Here is a 12,834-nt window from a genome sequence, read left to right as displayed (position 1 = left end):
TTTGTGTCTGATTTTGCATTAACTTCATCATCTTCCATCTGTTGCATTTTGTCAAATGTGTTACTGATTTCAATGAAACTATTGTTAGTCTTTCAAGCATTTTTCACCTTGTGCACTCCCTTCGATAGCTCAGTTGGTAGAGCGGAGGACTGTAGTGGACATACCAGGCATCCTTAGGTCGCTGGTTCAAATCCGGCTCGAAGGAGAAGCTTTTAGGTGGGATCAATCATTTCTGTATATTCTGTTGAACTCAATTCAGTTCAGGGTCCACATACAGACCAATATGGTCTAAAGTGGGTTGGACCAGTGAAATAATAACAAAATAATATATAATGACAACTCCAAACGTTTCTCTTTGTTTGAAGGGAAAAAAGTAAAATTACATAATAAAATTGTTTTACATCTCTAAAAAATTAGTGCCAGACACAACAAACCCCACCCCTTGCACGAATTGTAGCTGATTTTGGCATTGATCCGCTCTTTCATCCATACTCAATATTTGTTAAATATAAAAATTATATATGTGCCAAGTTTGACGTAAACAGAAACAAAATTGATGTTTTTATAGACATTTGAAATTTTACCCATTATAAGTAAATGGGAAAAGAAAAAGATTGAAAAATGTAACAAAAAATGTCAAAAACAAGCTATCACTTCGATATTTTACAGAGAGATGTCTACAGTTAATCTCTATACCTCTGCCACATTTTAAGTAAATTAAATTGAAATTGACATTTTTATAGTGATTTAAAATTTTGCCCATTATTAGTAAATGGGAAAAAAAGATTTTAAAAATTCATAAAAGATTTGAACTTTTACTTATTTTTCTCACAATGTAATAATGTCTTTTTCTGGGTCACTGGCAATTTATAAACCCAATTTGGTATAAATTCAGCCAGCAGTTTTGCTGCTTAAGTGTTAACAAACTAACAAACCAAACCAAAAACAATACCCCTTGCCCCCTGCTTCGGGGGGCAGGGTAAAAATTAGATCAACATGAACAACCTGAAATTTATTAAGAAAAAGAAGTGCAATTTTAACAATATAGTGTCTCAGAAATCATTATTTGTAATGTTTTAAACATTTTGAACATTGCATGTTCCCTTCGATAGCTCAGTTGGTAGAGCGGAGGACTGTAGTGGACATACCAGGTATCCTTAGGTCGCTGGTTCAAATCCGGCTCGAAGGAGAAGCTTTTCTGTCACTTCCAAATGTAGCATTGATTCCATCTTTGATTACTCTATAACACAGGTGTCAAACTCAGTTTATTTCAGGGTCCACATGCAGACCAATAGGTCAGTAACACATTCTGTTGATTTAAGGTGAACTCAAACGTGCATGTTCTATGAAAATAAACTTTTCTTGCCTCTGGGCACAAACAGGAGATGGAACGCGGTAAAAAAACAGAGTGTCAATTTAACTCTTAGAGAGTCGAATTTAACTCTGAGATAACATTTGGTCCCACTCAGTGGCCATAGAGTAAAACTTACTCTATAGATACAGTCTGCAACGACGTCACAGCTGGGGACGGGGAAATCTGAGGGGAAAAGCAAACCCTCCTCCCCCCAGTCCGCTATAATGCAAAAACACAGAATTTGAACTTGTATTGCTAATGCTAACAAGTTGTCATGACGTACTTTGAGTCGCTATTGCCTTCTGACAAAGATCGATTTATTAAAAAAATTCAATCCACTGGGATTGGATTGTTGTCCGTATGTTTTAAAACACTGAGCCAACGATCCGACTCAGTGGTCTGAAGTGTCATTTACACACATCTGCTGCTACTTAAAGGAACGTACAAACATAAATATATTTAAAAACAGGTATAAAAAAATGTTTCTAAATCAATATATGGAAGATGAGGGATACAAAGGAAGGAGAGAAGAAGAGAGAGGAGAAAAGAATGAATGAATGAATAAATAAATAAATAAATAGGCTAATCATACAATAGCAAGCCAGACATGGAAAGAAGTGCAACAGTGACAACTATTGAGCTAAAACCTTCTGTAGAATTAACCAAGACAATTTATACAACACTTGTACAGAGATAAGTAGGTACTTGATTTGTTATAAATCCTCTATCTAGGTTTAAAATAGCTTGACTCTGAAATATTGACACTGCATTTTTTTTTTTTTTGCTGTGAAGACTGTTTTGTAAAACGAAAATTATATCAAAAATAATTTATGGAAATCACTTGTTTCCCTTAGATATTTAGGTAAATGTCAGTTTGTTTGTGTTTTGTGTCTGATTTTGAATTAACTTCATCATCTTCCATCTGTTGCATTTTGTCAAATGTTGTGTTACTGATTTCAATGAATATTGTTAATCTTTCAAGCATTTTTCACGTTGTGCGCTCCCTTCGATAGCTCAGTTGGTAGAGCGGAGGACTGTAGTGGACATGCCAGGCATCCTTAGGTCGCTGGTTCAAATCCGGCTCGAAGGAGAAGCTTTTCTGTCACTTCCAAATGTAGGATCGATTCCATCTTTGATTACTCTATAACACAGGTGTCGAACTCAGTTTATTTCAGGGTCCACATGCAGACCAATAGGTCAGTAACACATTCTGTTGATTTAAGGTGAACTCAAACGTGCATGTTCTATGAAAATAAACTTTTCTTGCCTCTGGGCACAAGCCGGAGATGGAACACGGTAAAAAACAGAGTGTCAGTTTAACTCTTAGGGAGCTGAATTTAACTCTGTTTGAGATAACATTTGGTCCTTCTCAGTGGCCATTGAGTAAAACTTTGTCTATAGATACAGTCGGCAATGACATCACAGCTGGGGGCGGAGAAATCCGAGGGGAAAAGCACCCCCCCCCCAGTCTGCTATAATGCAAAAACACAGAATTTGAACTTGTATTGCTAATGCTAACAAGTTGTCATGACATACTTTGAGTCGCTATTGCCTTCTGACAAAGATCGATTTATTAAAAAATTCAATCCACTGGGATTGGATTGTTGTCCACATGTTTTAAAACACTGAGCCAATGATCGACTCAGTGGTCTGAAGTGTCATTTACACACATCTGCTGCTACTTAAAGGAATGTACAAACATAAATATATTTAAAAAGAGGTATAAAAAAAATGTTTCTAAATAGATATATGGAAGATGAGGGATACAAAGGAAGAAGTAGAGAAGAAGAGAGAGGAGAACAGAATGAATGAATGAATGAATAAATAAATAAGTAAATAAATAGGCTAATCGTACAATAGCAAGCCAGACACGGAAAGAAGTGCAAGAGTGAGAACTATTGAGCTAAAAACTTCCGTAGAATTAACCAAGACAATTTATACAACACGTGTACAGAGATAAGTAGGTACTTGATTTGTTATAAATCCTTTATCTAGGTTTAAAATAGCTGGACTCTGAAATATTGACACTGCATTTGATTTTGACTGTGAAGACTGTTTTATAAAAAGAAAATTACATCAAAAATCATTTATGGAAATCACTTGTTTCCCTTTGATGTTAAAGGTAAATGCCAGTTTGTCTGTGTTTTGTGTCTGATATTGCATTAACTTCATCATCTTCCATCCTCTGTTGCAGGTTGTCAAATGTTGTTACCGATTTCAATGAATCTACTGTTAATGTTTCAAGCATTTTTCACCTTATGCGCCCCTTCGATAGCTCAGTTGGTAGAGCGGAGGACTGTAGTGGACATGCCAGGCATCCTTAGGTCGCTGGTTCAAATCCGGCTCGAAGGAGAAGCTTTTAAGTGGGATCAATCATTTCTGTATATTCTGTTGAACTCAGTTCAATTCAGGGTCCACATGCAGACCAATATGATCTAAAGTGGGTTGGACCAATAAAATAGTAACAGTAATGTATAAATAATGACAACTCCAAATGTTTCTCTTTGTTCAAAGTGAAAAAAGTAAAATTACATAATGAAATTTTTTTATATCTATAAACAATTAGTGCCAGGCACAACAAACCCCACCCCTCGCACAAATTGTATCTTATTTTGGCATTGATCCACTCTTTCATCCATACTCAATATTTGTTAAATATAAAAATTATATATGTGCCAAGTTTGACGTAAACAGAAACAAAATTGATGTTTTTATAGACATTTGAAATTTTACCCATTATAAGGAAATGGGAAAAGAAAAAGATTGAAAAATGTAACAAAAAATGTCAAAAACAAGCTATCACTTCGATATTTCTCAGAGAGATGTCTACAATTAATCTCTATATCTCTGCAACATTTTAAGTAAATTGAGTTAAAATTGATGTTTTTATAGGTTATTTAAAATTTTGCCCATTATTAGTAAATGGGGAAAAAAAGATTTTAAAAATTAATAAAAAATTTGAACTTTTACTTATTTTTCTCACAATGTAATAATGTCTTTTTCTGGGTCACTGGCAATTTATAAACCCAATTTGGTATAAATTCAGCCAGCAGTTTTGCTGCTTAAGTGTTAACAAACTAACAAACGAAACCAAAAACAATACCCCTTGCCCCCTGCTTCTGGGGACGGGGTAAAAATTAGATCAACACGAACAACCTGAAATTTTTTCAAAAAAATAAGTGCAATTTTAACAATATATTGTCTCAGTTTATCATTTACGTATGTAAAGAAATCGCTATTTTTTATCTTTTAAGAATTTCTGGGTAGAGCATCCCCTTCGATAGCTCAGTTGGTAGAGCGGAGGACTGTAGTGCACATACTAGGCATCCTTAGGTCGCTGGTTCAAATCCGGCTCGAAGGAGAAGCTTTTATGTGCGATCAATCATATATATATATTCTGTTGAACTCATTTTAGTTCAGGGGCCACATGTAGACCAATATGATCTAAAGTGGGCCATACCAGTAAAATAATAACATAATATATAAATAATGACAATTACAAATGTTTGTCTTTGTTTAAAGAATAAAGTTCAAGTGAAAATTGTAAAATTACATCGTGAAAGTGCTAATATCTATAAACTATTCTTTAAACAAATTTCCTCAGTGCAATTTTTGCATTTCACATATTCATCCCATGGCTTGGACTGGACCCTTTGGTGGGCCAGTTTTGGTCCATGGGCCATATGTTTGACTGATTGATTGATGTATTTATTTCGCATATGAATGTCAAAACAGAAGAAAATAAATTAACAAAACACTTAAACATAAGACATATAATACATATTCGAAAAGGAGTGAGAAGAAGTATAACTTATAAACTCCCATCCCTTCTCCTTAAATAATTAATAACAGTATTAATCTTCCTAGTCTATGCATATCTATACTATATACTATAATATGACACTCCTGCTATATAACAATCAACATTAATTCCATTCACAGTACGGTGCCAATAGTCGCTTTTCCATTGACCCTCAAATTGCGCAAACATAACTTGCACATAATAATTTACCTAATGGAAAAACGGCAATTTCGCGAAAAGTCTCATTTTTCGATTAAAAGTTTTTGCGCTGGCAAGAGGTGGGTTTTCTGGTGTAGTGCAAATGGTGTATTACGCAAAACTACAATGGAAAGACCTTTTTTCGCGACTACTCAGGTGAATTAAAAAAATGGATATTGACGTACGTTACAACACGCGAAGAAGAAGAAGAAACATGTCACAATATGTGTGGACACACCAGGAAATCCAATCATTTTTTAATTTAGTACGAGACAGTGGGGTAATATATAATAATGATGAATATTTCTGTAAATCAACATGATATTTACGTTTGTCGCGATGTTTATGGAATGACTTCTCGTGTCATCTCGCGATAATGATAAACAAATCATTGCATTTGTGATTTAATGGAAAAACAGACGTTACACACTTCTGTTTTTTTGACATTTAGTAAATATCTGTAAAGTTTTGCGCAGATGTCCAGTGGAAAAGCAACTACTGACAGAATAACAGCTGGAGGATGTATTTATCTGTTGGTGACTGTGGTTGAATCCCAACAGATCAAATCCATGACGCGGTGTTGACGTTCACCAGAGTTGAGTCTGCTGTAAACCAAACAGTCTCATTTTCTACAACTTCAGTAACTTTAAAGTGAACACATTATGTAGTAAACGCCACAGGCACCTGTACAAACAGCAGCAGTAATGAGTAACTGGGACACTAATGTTTATCATGTAAACAGAGGGATGTGATTAGTCTGAGTTCCATGCAAACACCGTATCCTGAATATGATCAAAACTGGGATCAGCCTCCAAAGTGTTTTAAATGTGTTTGGATTTTAATGAAAAACATTTTGGAACCATGTTTTGCTGTTATGTAGATTTAATTTCCAATATTACTATTATCAGATCCATAGTTATTGGACATTTGGAACCAGGTTTTGATACTAATCCTCCTAAAGGTGCTCATAGATGTAATGGTGTCTAATTATTTATGATCATATATTTTTACCAAAATGAAAAATAACCAGACAAATTCTCGTGACACTCCGTTAATTTTTTTTTATATTTATTTATTTTTTAACACCAAATTGCCTCTAAATGCCACTTAACAGACTTATAACCAATGTTGAACCAGCTGAGAAAATAAACCAAATTCTTTTGGAAATATTGGAACAAAGGCTTAAAGTGTGATTGTTTAGTCTTATTTATAATGGAAAATACGCACATAGAAGACACAGAATGGTGTCAGTGGAATCAGGTCTGATTGTTCAGTGGAAAAATTCACTCCTGTATATGTATGTTTACTTTTATAGTGATAAAATGCTTTCTTTTTTTTTTTTTTCAAAGAGTGTTTTTTTATATGCAACTGAACTGTTGTGACCAAGTAAATTCCCCTGTGGATCAGTGAAGTTTGGAACGTTTTTCACAGTGTGTATTCCAGTGGTTCCCAACCTTTTTTAGCTCATGACCCAATTTTAACATCACAAATTTTTGGCAAACCCAGATATTCAAAACAGAGACTTTTGTTTTTGCTAAAATTAATTTGTTTTTGATCATGTAATAGTTTGCTATACTATGTTGCAAATAAACATTAATTTTATTAAACGTTTAGTCTATATAATGTATATTATTATGGATGGAGGCAGTAAAGCCAGGTGGAGATTACTGCACAAAGTGAGAATTTTATTTTCCTTGGTCAGGATACATACAGTCAGTCCAGCTTGGATTTACAAGGCTGACAATTAATACTGAACAAACAAGAACTCAAATTATGAATTATGAAAGAGCTGCAGCATCTGAAACTGACCACAATGAACATATGAAAGATAAACAGTACCACAGTGCTTCAGTTTCAGCTTCACAGTTTGTCATGTCTTTTATTGATTACGATTAATGATATAATAATAACAATAGCTTTATTTATATAGCACCTTTTAAAAACAAAGTTTACAAAGTGCTTTTGACAAGTAAAGAGCACAACAGCAGGATACAAGATGTAAGTAAAAACACTAAAACAGAAGCAACACAATAGGAGAGATGTGTACAACAATGCAGAAACATGACACTTCGAATAAATTAAATGAATCAGAATAAAGAGGACAGGGATAATGTAACATGATGCTGTCAAATCAACACAAAAATAAAGGCATGAGATAAAACAACATCATGTATGAGAATATAAACCAACAATCAAACAGGAAAAGATTCAAATTTTAAAAAATTTAAAATTAAAATTAAAAGGGACAAACATCACATAAAAGCAAGTCTATAGAAGTGTGTTTTAAGAAGTGATTTAAAAGATGCCACTGATTCCGCAAGCCTTATCTCCTCGGGCAGGCCGTTCCAAAGTTGAGGGTCCCTGTTGGAAAAGGCCCGGTCACCCTTAGATTTAAGCCTCGACTTTGGAACAGCCAGGAGCCCTCTGCCCAAGGATCTAAGGCTGCGTGCTGGCTCGTAGGTAACTAACATCTCATCTATATAATTTGGGGCCAGACCCATTCGGGCTTTAAAAGTAATCAGTAAAATCTTAAAATCAATTCTAAAACACACAGGGAGCCAATGGAGGGATGCAAGGACAGGGGTTATATGATGTCGCCTGTTAAAAGCAGTGAGGATTGTCTGTCTCACCATATATTTTTTAATAGTAATTTAAAAAAAAAAAAAAAAAAATCAATTACTAGAAATTTCAGGTGACCCCATTTAAAGTCCAGGTGACCCCACGTGGGGTCCTGACCCCAAGGTTGAAAAACTCTAGTGTATCTCCTTTGATGGCTCAGCTGGTAGAGTGGAGGACTGTAGTGGAATTACTAGGCATCAGGAGGTTGCTGGTTTGAATCTGGCATATGTGGGGTGCATTTAACCAATGTACTGCCTTCTGCCATCTTCACCCCCTGGCTGAACAGGAAAGAAAACTTTACAAATCAATTTTTGATTTGTTAAGGTCTCACAGTCTTAGTGTTTTTTTCTTTTTTTTAAATTAAATTATGGGTGAAAAGTGTGTTGTAATGCAAGTGCTATTGAACATGTACCAAGTAAAATATGACTGAAAATTGCTTAGTAATACCTAACACTACCGCAAATACAGCAAAAAGTAATCCATTACTGTAATTCATTACTTTTATAAGGCATTACTCCAAACACTGTTCATGAAAACATCACATCAGGTGTTTCTACACATGGTATTCAAACCTGTGCTCATCGTGTCCCAGTTACAGACAGTGTGTTTGTTTGTTCAGGGGTTCTGGAGTCGGACTGGGAGGATATCTACACAGACGAACGCCGACGCTGGACATTCAGTCGATAAACAGTAGTGATCGGTCTGGCCTGTGGAAGTCAGTTTGCATGGGAGGAACCCTAGACAGTTCTAGAGCAGATGTGTCTGGTTCCCAGGCTCGAAGTCGTGTTTTTTCTTTAATTGAACCCATGCTAGTGCAGCTCCGTCTGCAGGAGCCAATGACAGGGAAAGGGCAAAACTTCTCTCATGTGTCCTTTGAAAGTAAAAGTTGTAGCTCTCCTGATGCCAAACTCTAAAACCGCCTAAAACCCTAAAACCTCTGTGGCCTCTACATGCACTCACTGAGCAGTTCGGTCACTGGATTAGATGCACAGTGTAATTTGGAGGCTGAGTAGAGGAACTCTCTATGTCTGCAGCCGTTCTTAAAGCTTCCTATTCAACTAATTTAATCCTGGTCTCGCCTAGGGACACGTGAAATGTCTGTGCATTGTATTACTGGCTGCATACGCGTGGGCAGTTTGAGTGTATCTGCATGTTTTTGTGTCCATACACAATATCTCCCTACAGGAAATATGTTTTTGGATGTCTCTGATGCATTGGTACAGTACATACGATCTTATTTTTAGATGAAACCCAGGCAGCTCATGGCGGCACATTGAGCTCGGTCATCACGCGTCTCTGTTCTCTCCACATCCTCCCTGCCCCTTCCTGAATTATTCATCCGTTTGGGTGAAGTAACACACATCTATTATTCATTCTGCCTCCCTGGTGTCAAGCTACCCATGCAGCTACAGCTCTGTGAAACCTGAAGGGAGCGCTGCTTTGGGCGCTAGCACGCAGCTTTAGCTGGCTTACAGTATGCAACACTTTGCAACAGTAGCCATTGTACGGGGATTTGCATATATTGAATAGAAATTTAGCAAGTCAATGCTACTCCAAAGTATGAGCGGTGTTCAAAGAGAAAATGAGTTTAAATCCACACCGAGATTTTCACGAGGTTTCAAATTATTTTATGATGCTCACTGTGTTCTCTGGCAGCTCTCTGCTCGGCGTTACATTTTGGAGGATGCAGCAGCCTCACTCCACCGTGACGCCCCCACACGTGTGAAACATTGACTGGCAAGAAAACAAAATATGCAATTAAATATGTTGAGATCATTGGTTATCTTCATAATGAATTATTGATTGTGAAGAAGTGAACTGCTTTGACTTCACAGATAGTTGTTGGAGTTAAGCACATTTAAAAACAAATAAGTGTTTCACAGAGATTCAAGGTCTCAAGGAGACTTTATTTTCATTCTGAACCAGTACATGGAGCATGAGAGGAATAAATGACTAACTCTGGTCCCAGTAAAGCAACTCAGAAACAGACTGACAGCTGAATATGGAGCAAATCTATGTGACTGTCTCTAAATAGTTTGAAATATATTTATGATCATAAGTATTTGTATCTATGGTTCCATTTTGGTGTTGTGGCTCGTTGTTCATCCATATACGACGACCATGTGATGATCACGACCCTCTTGAGGATTAATGCTGCCTTCACATGCTAACAGGAAGATGATCCCTTCCACTAGTGTTCAAGGGCTTTTGTTGTTGTAGCAAAATAAACAATGGCTGACATACAGTTTATCCTGACCTACTTCATGGGTAAAATAGTTTTGGATGTGTTAATTTATCTGCAACAGCATTTTCAAATACCATATTTTCAGGACTATAAGCCGCTACTTTTTTCTCATGCTTTGAACCCTGCAGCTCATACAATGTTGTGGCTCAAGTATAGATTTTTACGGGCTAACAGCCTCCAGGGGGCGCTCAAGCAGGAAGCGCAAAAGTGAGACAGACAGGTGGAAGAGGTGATGCGGAGAGGAGAAGTTTAAAGCTTAACTTAAAAATCACTTTGCGTGTCATGCACAAACTCTCATCATGGAAGACACATGAAGAAATGCATATGATGCAGCTTTTAAGTTAAACCCAATCGATGTGTCTGTCCAAGAAGGAAATAGAGCTGCAGCACAGAAATGCCATTGAGAGGGACAACGGAAGAGAGACGTAGAAGGTGTGTGACGGAGCCTTTCTGAGGATGTTCAACTCCAACACTGAAGGAGACGACTGCAGTGGTTTCAATGAGCAGAAGGAAGATGAAGATAGAGATCAATGACTTTTCTGGGTTTTTTAACCGGCCGTGTTCCTGCCGTTTTACTGCCGTGTTACAAGCACTGTTTGGAAAAAAGCATTGAAGGTATGGAAATAAATATTTAAATAATCTTCCTGTTTACCATCTTTGTAAGTATCTCATGTCACAACATGGACACCTGCGGCTTATAGTCAAGTGTGACTTGAAGTCCGGAAAATATGGTAATTTTTTGGGTAAAATTTTTTTTGCAAATTTTATGGGGGGGACTGATCTGCTGTGGCAGAGGTCTGCGCTCTCCAAGTGCTTTTTTAGTTATTATATGTATTTATCATGCTTTTACTGTATTTATTTATTATCTTTTTTTATCATGCATTTACAGTAGCTTTATATCAAAATCTGGCCCCACCCACCTTGTAAATAGATTTGTGTTTAGCCAATCAGAATATGTTGTTATAAAATGGATGTTGACGTTTCCCTTGCAGTGAGATCTAAGTAACATACACACAAATGGTATCAATGTAATTGTTGAAAATATGGAACCTTTAGGAAGACAGTATTTAATAAGACACTGGAGGCTAAGATGCCAGCTGCTCAACTCCCACATTCATTTTTTAACCACAACAATAAACCACTGAGATGAAAACATGTTCACAGAAAAAGTCAACACAATGGAGTAAAAACAAATCAACACCAAAACATGCCTCCCCATTCATCAGGCAGTGTGCACAGTAGGGAACGAGAACTCCTCCACCCCCCAAACCTCAACATCAGGCCGAATCAAACCGCCATCATTTTACCCCCAACCTTCAAAATCAGTTTTCCCTCCTCCGTCAGCGTGGACTGATGAACGGCGCTCTCCAGCCTCAGTGGTTTTATAGTGTTTGTGGGATTCTCTGTGGGTTTGTTAAACTGACACCCTGCAGGGTTTGGCAGATGAGGACTCTGAAGCCATGAAGAAGACGAGAATGTGGAGGTGGTGGGGGGTGAGGAGAGAACAGGAGGGGCTCGTAATGAGGAGGAGGACGCTGTAGTGATACGTTAAAGCAGCTGGAGGCTACACGTTTACTAAGGCCTTCACAATGACGATTTAATATATTGAGTATATTAAAAGTAAAGTGTCCAAATCTATCAGCATACTGAATGAAATAAGGGACTTACTAAATAAAAACAGCCTATACATGATCTACTGTTCTTTTGGTTATGCCCTATTTAACATACTGTGCAGAAATATGGGGAAATGCAGGAAAAACTAGTACAGATACATTAGTAAAATTACAAAAACGAGCTATTAGAATAATTAATACAGTAGGATATTTTGAACTAATAATTTATTTATTCAACTTAATACCTTAAAATTGCCAGATATTCTATATATTAAAATATTAGAGGTGATTTATAAAGTTAAAAATAATTTTGTTCCAAATATTATTCAAGAGTTCTTTAAATTAAGAGAGAGTAACTATAATTTAAGAGGTCTTTATATTTTTGAATGTATGAAAGTGAGGACAAATGTGAAATCCAGATGTATTTGGGTTGTGAGTGTGAAATTATGGGATGGACTTGATGATGAATTTAAGTTTTTCACTTCTCTGATAAAGTTTAAAAAATACCTTAAAGCTATACCTACTAATGTGGCATTTCTCACAGCACTTAGTATAAGTTTGAACATGAACAACCCGCCTCCTTCCAAAGCCCCGCCCACTACCCTTTGCCTGAGCTCTGAGGCTCCCCTCCTCTCTCTTCTGCTCACCTGATGCTCGTGGAGGAAGCAGAGGCGGAGGTCTGGTCCACTTCGGTGTGTCCGTGGACCCCTCCCTCAGTAATGAGATGCGTTATCCACCTGCCGAGGGCCCGCGGCCCCTTTTCCATCAGTAGACCCTGTATTTAAGGGTCTGGTCTGTGCAATGCTGGGTCAGGGTCTTCTCTGCACCATGGAGATGAAGTTCCCTGGCAACGGGCGCACGCACTGTGAACGCGTGGCCTCCACGAAATTTCCGTGGACATTTGAGGTTTCATAGTCCATACATTTATCATCTTACATAATCCTACACTGTGTGACACTATGTACATGTACCTGTATGAGCCCCACGGTCATAAAAGCTGAGC

General features: G+C 37.1%; 5 non-coding genes across 5 annotated transcripts; all 5 read left to right on the top strand.

Moving 5' to 3' along the window:
* Positions 1 to 118: 118 nt before the first annotated feature.
* On the top strand, positions 119 to 205 carry trnay-gua (transfer RNA tyrosine (anticodon GUA)). Its single transcript is given in 2 exon segments — positions 119 to 155; positions 170 to 205. It is a non-coding gene; the product is annotated as a tRNA-Tyr (tRNA).
* Positions 206 to 1,102: 897 nt separating this feature from the next.
* On the top strand, positions 1,103 to 1,189 carry trnay-gua (transfer RNA tyrosine (anticodon GUA)). The gene is given in 2 exon segments: positions 1,103 to 1,139; positions 1,154 to 1,189. It is a non-coding gene; the product is annotated as a tRNA-Tyr (tRNA).
* A 1,168-nt stretch (positions 1,190 to 2,357) lies between these two features.
* Positions 2,358 to 2,444, top strand: trnay-gua (transfer RNA tyrosine (anticodon GUA)). Its single transcript is given in 2 exon segments — positions 2,358 to 2,394; positions 2,409 to 2,444. It is a non-coding gene; the product is annotated as a tRNA-Tyr (tRNA).
* Positions 2,445 to 3,619: 1,175 nt separating this feature from the next.
* On the top strand, positions 3,620 to 3,706 carry trnay-gua (transfer RNA tyrosine (anticodon GUA)). Its single transcript is given in 2 exon segments — positions 3,620 to 3,656; positions 3,671 to 3,706. It is a non-coding gene; the product is annotated as a tRNA-Tyr (tRNA).
* Positions 3,707 to 4,628: 922 nt separating this feature from the next.
* trnay-gua (transfer RNA tyrosine (anticodon GUA)) lies at positions 4,629 to 4,715 on the top strand. Its single transcript is given in 2 exon segments — positions 4,629 to 4,665; positions 4,680 to 4,715. It is a non-coding gene; the product is annotated as a tRNA-Tyr (tRNA).
* Positions 4,716 to 12,834: the final 8,119 nt, after the last annotated feature.

Source organism: Sphaeramia orbicularis, chromosome 22 (genome assembly GCF_902148855.1).
Source record: "Sphaeramia orbicularis chromosome 22, fSphaOr1.1, whole genome shotgun sequence".
Taxonomy (NCBI): domain Eukaryota; kingdom Metazoa; phylum Chordata; class Actinopteri; order Kurtiformes; family Apogonidae; genus Sphaeramia; species Sphaeramia orbicularis.
This window is presented reverse-complemented; position numbering and strand designations above follow the sequence as displayed.